Source organism: Sapajus apella, unplaced genomic scaffold (assembly GCF_009761245.1).
Source record: "Sapajus apella isolate SASKATOON/1434 unplaced genomic scaffold, GSC_monkey_1.0 scaffold1521, whole genome shotgun sequence".
In the NCBI taxonomy this organism is placed as follows: domain Eukaryota; kingdom Metazoa; phylum Chordata; class Mammalia; order Primates; family Cebidae; genus Sapajus; species Sapajus apella.
The window spans coordinates 3990-13853 of record NW_022438447.1 but is presented as its reverse complement, the minus strand read 5'-3'; the positions used below and the strand labels follow the sequence as shown (position 1 = coordinate 13853).

Below are 9864 nucleotides of genomic sequence, written 5' to 3'. Positions count from 1 at the left end.
TTTTTTGTATTTTTAGTAGGGTTGGGGTTTCACCATGTTGACCAAGCTGGTCTCGAACTCCTGACCTCAGGTGATCCACCCACCTCGGCCTCCCAAAGTGTTGGGACTACAGGTGTGAGCCACCACACCTGGCTTCCCTTCTTGTTTCAGCTTCCACATCATCTCATATGCAATATCTTTCTACAAACTTGAATATATTGTGTAACGTTTTGTTATGACAAGCCATGTGTTTAAATGACAGCAGGGTCTAATCTTTCTGTGGTGTAATTTGATCAATACCTGCTGCCATCTTGGATCCTACCCTCCAGCCATAACTGTTTCTACTTCTCTTTTTTTTTGTTTGTTTTTTTGAGACGGAGTTTCGCTCCTGTTACCCAGGCTGGAGTGCAATGGCGCGATCTCGGCTCACCGCAACCTTCGCCTCCTGGGCCCAGGCGATTCTCCTGCCTCAGCCTCCCGAGTGGCTGGGATTACAGGCACACGCCACCATGCCCTGCTGAATTTTTGTATTTTCAGTAGAGACAGGGTTTCACCATGTTGACCAGGATGGTCTCGATCTCTTGACCTCATGATCCACCCGCCTCGGCCTCCCAATCTACTTCTCTTATACAATAATATGAACGCGTTGTGCTAGTCACTTCATTGACACTAGAAAAACATTTGTTTTTACTACAATAAAAACATAAATGTTAACTAATCTTCAATAATTTTTAGAAAAGTTATACAAGATTTAGGTTCAGATTTTAAATAATGCAAACATCTAGACGCAGCTAAGCACACTTCTTTCTTGGAACTGTTTAAAAACCCTCCTTAAATTTAATTCGACATTAATTTCATCTCCCAGTAGAAAAATAGTTTCAGCTTTCCCTCAACTTCTTCCTAGAGTGAAAACTCTGTCTAAGCAAAATCTCAGCAGATCCTTTATACAACTTCAGCCGACTCTATAAGGGCGGGTGGGAGTGGGCTTCCGGCAGTCTACACAGATATCTGTATTCCAGTCTTAACTACAGGTGCTTATGGCTTGCCGGGGACACGGCTTCTCACCAATCCCAGTGGACTGCAGGGCCTCTGCTCACTCAGCTCTTTCGTATCTTTGCATCAGAAAGAGATTTATAACTCTCCACTGTTTTCTACCTCCCTCAAATATTCACATAAGCACATGCACATTCTACATGTGAATGTTTTTTCTCTAAGTGAAAAAAATGAAAGAATGTGGAATACGATTTCTGTATAATGCTAGTACAATTCTCCCATGATAATATTTTTCTAAGCACCAAAAAAGACTTTGTCGAGTAATTCTTAACTGCTTGACCTTTAATATCATAATTTGTTTCAACATGAGTTGGCACTAAAATGTTTATAATTTGAAATATATCACTAACTGCTTGGCTAAGCAACTGTTGCTTTTATAGGATCTTAGCCCAGTTTGTGTTGTGTTGTGCTTGTAAATGTTTAATAATGAGCTCTTTGTTTAAAAAAAAAAAATCTGGGCTGGGCACCGTGGCTCCTGCCTGTAATCCCAGAGCTTTGGGAGGCCGAGGCGGGTGGATCACAAGGTCAGGAGATTGAGACCGTCCTGGTCAACATCGTGAAACCCCATCTCTACTAAAAATACAAAAATTCGCTGGGCGTGGCAGCGCGTGCCTGTAATCCCAGCTACTCAGGAGGCTGAGGCAGAAGAATTGCTTGAACCTGGGGGGCGGAGGTTGTAGTGAGCCAAGATCAGGCCATTACACTCCAGCCTGGTGACAGAGCTGACTCTGTGTCAAAAGAAAAAAAAAAATCCCCCAAAATGAAAAAAAAAAAAACAAAAGGCGATGTATACAATTTGCCAATTCCTGTGGTTAGGACCTCAACATGTGAATTCTGGAAAGGGATACATTGCAGCCCATAACTTGCAGGCAGTGACAACCACCTTGTGGCTGCCACCTGGCCTACCACAGTTGCAAAATGCACCTCAATTTCAGAAATATTAAATGGGGGAAAATGTGCCTCTTACTATTGACAAGCTGTGCTCACATGTCAGCTGAAATTATTTGGTTGAAGATTGGGGATTACAACGTGGTTATAGATTTGGGTTATCGGTTTGCGATTCAGGACTGAGACAGTCCCACCATTGTCAATTTCAAGCTACCAGTGACGTCACTGAATGCAGAGTAGGGAAGGGACGTGTGCTGTCGGCTTTCAGGAGCTGGCACAAGCTGGCTGCGGCACACCACTGCCCATTCCAGAGACGTGCTTCTTTTTCGAGAAGGGATCCTGAAATTATTCCACCTCTGAACATTGAGATACACCTTTCAGCCATTGTCTCTACACATTTTCTTCTAAAATTTATATTAACTCCCAAGAGCATAGTTTCTATACAGCAGTTTTTCATAACTTCTGACCTTGGTAGGAGTGGACAGATGGCAACACCAGGCATTTAGAGCGTTGTCTGTTCCCAGTGGGGCTCGTGGAGAACTGGAAGTGAGTGAGCTGAAATTGGCTGAAGGCTCTTGTGCATGATTTCCTGTGCATGATTTCCTTTGCCGTGGTTTGAGTTATTCTGTTTTCTGTGTTACTCTTTCACTTCAGAGAAAACTGCCGGCTGACTTCAAGGTTCTGGAAGCCTCAGATCTGGTGTATACAGTCAGCGCCCAGGAGTACTGGCAGCAGGCTCTCCTCACTGAAGAGGAAACTGGTAATTTATGTTTTTTTAATCTCCATCACTAAAATTCTCAAGATCAAGTTTGGCACTTTGAATTTTCTTCTCTAGAACTTCTTGTGCCTCACAAACATTTTTTTTTTCCAGCTTGCCTCAGATTCGGTACCAATTGCAAATAAAGATTATTTTCCTCTCCGCATTGTTGTGGTGCCAGAGACCACAATTCCTCTTGCCTCCAAATCTTACTGTGGGTTGGCAAAGATCAAATAATTGGATTGCTGGGTGCAGTGGCTCATGCCTGTAATTCCAGCACTTTGGGAGGTGAAGGTGGGTTGATTGCCTGAGGTCAGGAGTTCGAGACCAGCCTGATCAACATGGCAAAACACTGTCTCTACTAAAAATACAAAATTAGCCGGGCACGGTGGTGAGCACCTGTAATCTTAGCTACTTGGGAGGCTGAGGCAGGAGAATTGCTTGAATCCAGGAGGCAGAGGTTGCAGTGAGTCGAGATTGTGCCATTGCACTCCAGCCTGGGCAACAAGAGTGAAACTCTGTCTCAGAAAAACAAAACAAAACAAAACAAAAACACAAAAACAAATAATTGGGTTATCATTTCCTTAGTTTTCTCCTACCCAGTTACAGACATTAGAATTATTTTCTGAGCGACTATTGTATATTTTTTCTGCGAGGCAGCGAAAGCATAAGGCATGACTCTTTCTTTGCAGAACTTGAAATCTGTGCAAAGAAAGAGTCATGTGCAAAATGAAGTGCAAAAATTGAAGTGAAAATAAGGCTTAATTAGTTGTTGCTGACTGTGAGTACAATAGAAGCCCACGGAATCTAGTGCTCCCTGTGCATTAGATGCTCAGTGGAAAGTGGGTGAACAGGCAGGGTCAGGACTGCACTCTTTTCTGAACTTGACATGGCTTGCAACGTGCATGCATTTTACTAGACGTGTAGGTATGTGAATGGAAGGTAGGGAGCAGAAACTGTGAAATGTTCCCAGAGATGGGGGAACTGCTTGATTAAGGGTATAAAAGACAAAATTGACTGGGCGCAGTGGCTCCTGCCTGTAATCCCAGCATTTTGGGAGGCAAAGATGGGTGGATCATGAGGCCAAGAGATTGAGACCATCCTGGCCAACATGGTGAAACCCCGTCTTTACTAAAAACACAAAAATTAGCTGTGCATGGTGGTGCCCCTGTAGTCCTAGCTACTTGGGAGTCTGGGGCAGGAGAATTGCTTGAACCTGGGAGGCAGAGGTTGCAGAGAGCTGAGATCACGCCACTGCACTCCAGCCTGGCGACAGAGTGAGATTCCATCTCAAAAAAAAAAAAATTAGCGTGGATATGGAAGAAATAAAATAGAGAAATTGCCACATATGAGAATAATGGGGAAAAGGGTAGAGTGGCCTCTATTTTCTTCTGACTGACAGCGGGTAGGATGTGACACACATGTCAGAGGTTCTTGCTTCTTTCCACAGCAAGCATGGGCTATTCTGGTGTCGATGGTCAGTTGCCATAGATAGAAAAATCTAGGGGGAGCAAAGGGCTGAGATTCTAGAATTGTGAACATTTTGGTTTACCTCTGCAGGTGATAGGTGTCCAAAGGAAAGAGCCTGTGTTTTCAGCCAGCCTGTACTTTTCCATGTAGTTTTTTTATACAGCTAAATAAAATGAATATGCAGCATTGCTGATCTACCATTCATCACTGTCATTGATCCTAGACATGGGAAAAGTGCTTTTCAGAGAGGTCGCTTCTGTAGGCGTCCAGCCCACTGGGGATCTCAGCTCCAGTTGATTCAGACTGCCATCTTCATGTTTCAACTTTTATGGATTCTGTTGACCACACACTTCTGGCCTTTTACAATTGTTTGTGCTGCCTGTGAATTCCAGAAATCCCTAAGTTAAGAGAATACATCAGGAAAAGGCTCTTGGACAAGAAGAGGAGGACAGTGACCAAGTATGTGACCGAAGCCTTTGGCCTGTTGCTCCTCACGGATAGTTTCAACTCCACGCAGAAGCTGCCGGTATGGAATACGCTGGGCTTTTGTATTCTCTCCCGCCTGAGCAGAACATTTCCTTTTACCAAGTTAGAAAATTAACTTATGATATTTTTTTCTTTTCATATAAAAGGAAGATACAAAGTTCAGAGAGTCTAAGAGGACAAAAAGATAATTAGAAGGTTAAAATCATCACATTTGGGTAAAAGAGAAAGAAATACTATTTTACCTGAGGCAGATGGACTGAGAGGAAAATGTCAAAATAGTAGGTATTTTCCATCCCTCCTGAGACTTGAACAAGGCAGAATGTGTTTAAGCGATGGCAGGTGTGATTTGGCTGGCTTCTAGTGGAATGCAGACACTCGTTGGTTTTCCTGGAGAGGTGTGTTTATGTATACAGCCCCAGAATGTTCCATCTGTCTCTAGATTTCCTGCGTGCCCTGGTGCTATCAGAATCTCAGGGTCAGAGGAGCACAGTAAAATAATGTGAGAGGATGGAAGCTAGGAGGGACTTTCAGTAGAGTTTTGATACTTATCTGCCCTGGCAAGAATGCAGGCATTCTGAAAAACTAGTTACAATTACTTTTCTCATAGCAATTGATATATTTATCTCTTTTATGGATGATTTCTTTTTAACCCTAAAATCAGAGGGATAAACTACCAAATTAGAGACTTGGGGGTAGGGGTTGGAGAAAATCCTCTTACTGTCATCAGTCACCAGCTGTATTGTCTCCTTATGAGAGACAGAATATACAAAGACAATGGCTGGACCATGTGTAAAAATAAATCTCTGACCCACAATGTGTAGCAGCCTGCCAGAAACCAACCTCTTATCTATAATAAACAGCCCAGGAAGCCTTCTGTCTGTAAGTCAGACTTGCAGGAAGTCAAACTGCTATCTCTAATAACAACCCAGGAGGCTGAAGAATAACTGTAACAATCAGCACTAGATGGCCGGGACTTGATGAATAACTTCCCTAATCTCTGTCCCTGCTTCCAACTTACTACCAATCAGGTAATGTGTTTGGTATGCCTAACCAACGACATTGACCTCTCTGCTTTTAGCCAGCCCATCTCTAGTGTCCCCAGGCCAATAGCCTCCAATCAGGGCACCCCAAAGCCTTTTTTGTCCACCATGAAGCTTTTCCACTCCTCTACATGCTTTTGAGTATCTGCTAAATTCAAATGATGGTGGCTGAATCCCTTGCTGTAGTGAGCTCTGAATAAACAGCCTCTGCCTGTTGTCATCTGGTTGCTCTTCGCTTATTTCTACACTTGCCTTCACCCGTCAGATGTGCACAGTTGTTTGTCTTCTTGTTATACAGGAACAGGGAAGGGGCAGAGGAACATGAATAAGGCTCTGTGAGTGGTCAGGGAGCTGGTCCTGAAGATGGGGAAAGTGGGCCAAGGCTGACCCTGCAGGGTGGCAAGGGAGGCAAATACTCGAGACCTGACTTCCATGTGGGAGTAAGCAGTGCCACCCAGAGCCTTTGGTTGTATAAAGTCTTTAGTGGTGTGGGGCCTTTCTTCTGCATAAAAGGGGCATATAGAACAACATTCAGTCTTTTAAAATCATATTTCTTGTGGCTTGTTTTGGTCTAGTTGTACAAGAAGAAAACAAAACAAAAATCTTGGAATCTGAGATTTTCTCATTTGACTTTTGTCCATTGAAATCATTGGGGAAGGGTTTGACCTTCCAACTTCCCCAAACAGTTCTTCAGGGTGAAATTTGTCTGTCTGCACAGCACAAGATTGCTTTTGGAAATGCTGATGGAAAATAAATCTGATTTGGGGCTGTGTGTGGTTGGTGTATTTCACAGACATAAGGACAAGGCATTTTGCCATCAAGGCCAGAAGTGCTCCCCCCACATACTTTTCTTTGCTGATATAGAAGTGCAGCATTCAGAGAGGCTCAGATTCACCTCTGCAGCCAGACTCCAAGCACTGGAAAACAGAGGACAAGGGGCTGGCTGGCACTTCTGTGATAGCTATGTTAGGGAGTTGCTGGCAACTTTGCTCAAAATTCCTTGGCCTTAGATATTGGTCTTACTCTCAGCTCTTTGATAGAAAGTTGGAAGGCAAGAATTGTGAGTTCCTTTGAATTCTCAAAAATCAAATCTACTGTGTGTGTGACTGATTATTTTTTTCAAGGATGGTCACTGAAACCCAACATTTAGAGTTTGAATAGTTAGTGATTTTAAAGGAGCACTCATTATTTTTAAGAATCCAGAGTAAGTTGATGATGACATCTCAATGTCAAATGAAGTCAACATTTATTCATACTGAGTGCCAGATTCTCTGTTTCTTATTGTTCTTATATTCTCAGCTCTTCCCATTCTTACCATTCTTTTGTTTATTCAACAGAGATTTATCGAGAGTGAGGCATTGTGAGAATCATGCCCATAGCTTTTCTTTCCATGACTTCTTTCTTCTTTCATTTTCATCATTGGCGACACCACAAATTCAAAAGAATCTGAAGGATGCCCTGGGGAAAAATATGCCTCGTAGAATTCTTAATGGTGAGAATGAGGAAAATTGCCAGGGTGCACCAAATGCTACACAGCCTCCATACACTCTAAAACTTACTTACTCCAAGATTCACAGTGTTTCAGAGTGGGGGGTTGTTTTCAAGATGATTCAACCCAATTCACTTACTGTAAAGATGACACAGTTGAGAACCAGAGAAGTTAAATCACCTACAGCAGGTCACACATCAATTGCAGAGCTATTTCTGTCTATTTGGAATAGAATTTAAAAGCCTGAATTATCTAGCAGTTTCTCTGGGCCACTCATTCAATCCACAGGTGTCTATGGGTTTTGCTGTCTGTGCTGTGCCCTGGAATAAAGGAGCATGAATGACTAGTAGCCTGTTCCTCTGGCAAGCTCCTATCCAGGGAAGGAGACATAGGGAACAAGAAAGAGATGTCATATGACAGGAGACACGCTGTGGCACAGGACTGTGGGAAGTGTGGTGGGAGCACAGGACAGGGAGCCCCACTTCTACCTGGGGACTCAGGGAAGGTGCCTCATGGGAAGGACTTTTGAGCTTTGTCTCTGCAGTAACAAAGATGAAATCAACAAGGCCCAGAGGGCACAAGATGGACAGCATGTTTGGAGAATGGCAGCAAGTCCAGGGGTAGCTACTTGGCAGGACATGTCGGGCAAACAGGCGGTGGTGCTGGCAAGGTGGGGTGAGTTCTGGCTATGAAGTGCCTTAAGGGCCAACCTGGGGACTGTGGCCCTGTCTGCTGCAGACACTGTGGGGTCCACTGAGGCTTCCAGGCAGGGAACAAGGCTACGAGTTCCCAGTTTGCCACTGTATTCATCCAGTTTCATGCTGCTTATGTAGACATAAGCAAGACTGGGTAATTTACAGAGAAAAAGAAATTTTTTTGTTGTTGTTTTTTGAAAAGGAGTCTTGCTCTTGTTGCCCAGGCTGGAGTGCAATGGCGCAATCTCAGCTCACTGCAACCTCCACCTCCTGGGTTCAAGTGATTCTCCTGCCTCAGCCTCCTGAGTAGCTGGGACTATAGGTGACTGTCACCATGCCCAGCTATTTTTTGTATATTTAGTAGAGATGGAGTTTCACCATATTGCCCAGGCTGGTCTTGAGCTCCTGACCTTTTGATCTGCCCGCCTTGGCCTCCCAAAGTGCTGGGATTACAGGGGTGAGCCACCATGCCCAACCAAGAAAAAGAGGTTTAAATGGATTCCCAGTTCTTCGTGGCTGGGGAGGCCTCACAATCATGGTCGAAGGCAAAAGGCACGTTTTATATGGTGGCAGACAAGAGGGAAATGAAACCCAAGCAAAGGGGGTTTCCCCTTGTAAAACCATCAGAACTCGTGAGACTCATTCACTACCATGAGAATGGTATGGGGGAAACCAACCCCATAATTCAGTTATCTCCCACCAGGTCCCTCCCACAACATGTGGAATTATAGGAGCTACGATTCAAAATGATATCTGAGTAGGCACACAGCAAACCCTATCAGGCACCTAGGGGTCAAGGCTTTCTCTGGTGGTCACTTCCTTGTATTATTTGAATGTATGTTTTCTCCCTGATTAGACTGTGTTCTTTGAAGACGGAAGCATGGATTTATTTTTGTGGTTGTGTAGCTTTGCTATGCAAAGTGTGGTCCATAGCCCGGGAGACCAGCATTACCTGGGGACTAGCTAGAAATGCAGAATTCCAGGGCCTTGGATTTCGGATTTTAAGATCTGGTGATTTGTATGCATGTTAAAATTTGAGAAGTATTATCCGTAAAAACTGCTTGGTGCAGAGTCAAAGGAAATGTTTATTGAATCAGATGTCATTGTAAAAATCTGTTTTAATAACAATTGGATTTCTGTGTGGATAGCTACTTCCCCAAATAGCCTGACGGATTATACATCTGAAATAAGTTGCTGAATAAGCAGAGACTGTGATTTTTAAGAAATGAAACAAGTCACACCAGGCAGGTATTTGTTCTGTTCTGTAACCCCACAAAGCCGAGGGGGTTCTGTGCACTGAGGGAGGCCATGTGGGGACAATAAAGAGAGGTCAGCTCTGAGTGACAAGCTGAATCTTGAGCTGGTGACAAGCTTAAAGGAAGCCAAGCTTGAGGAGAAGGTGCTCTGAGGGAGTGGGTGGCCTGATGCCTTTGTGGTCTTTGTCCCTAGAATGAACACTTGCATGTGAGTGACCTGCGGAGATTCACAGAAGAGAAGGTTGAGCTGCTGGAAAAGGCCATCGCACAGTGCTTTGCCTGCATGGAGCAGCCTCTGAAAGAAGGGGTCAGAACCGCCAGGACCTCCTACCGCTGCATTCTCAGGGCGTGCCTGGTGGTGAGTGACCACCAGGGATTTTTCCTTTCAGGGAAAATCCAGGGATATTCCAGGAGGCCTGCCCACTCCCCAGGCTCCTTTTGCACGGTCCCATCCCTTTCAAAAGAGATGAAGAGCTAGAGGAGGGTAGGAGCAAGTGAAAATTGCGCATAATAATTGTTCATGTGTGTCTTGGAAGGACCCAGGAAGATACACGTGCAGCAAGGATAGCATGGGAATCTGGGATCTAAGGGTCTTGGCTAGAGCACCAGCTCCACCAGACACCCACCTTGCAGCCCGGGCAAGATCCTAGACCCATTTTTTTTTTTTAATTCCTGGTTTTCTTCTGAAAATGAGGATGTAGCGTTGATGTCAGTATCCATTAGCTTACGCAATAAGGAAATATCTTGTAAC

At 44.2% G+C, this 9864-nt stretch overlaps 1 long non-coding RNA gene across 1 annotated transcript; it reads left to right on the top strand.

Moving 5' to 3' along the window:
- Positions 1–1758: 1758 nt before the first annotated feature.
- LOC116546848 lies at positions 1759–9477 on the top strand. Its single transcript, XR_004266861.1, has 3 exons — positions 1759–2680; positions 4540–4673; positions 9307–9477. It is a non-coding gene; the product is annotated as an uncharacterized LOC116546848 (long non-coding RNA).
- The last annotated feature ends 387 nt before the right edge of the window (positions 9478–9864 follow it).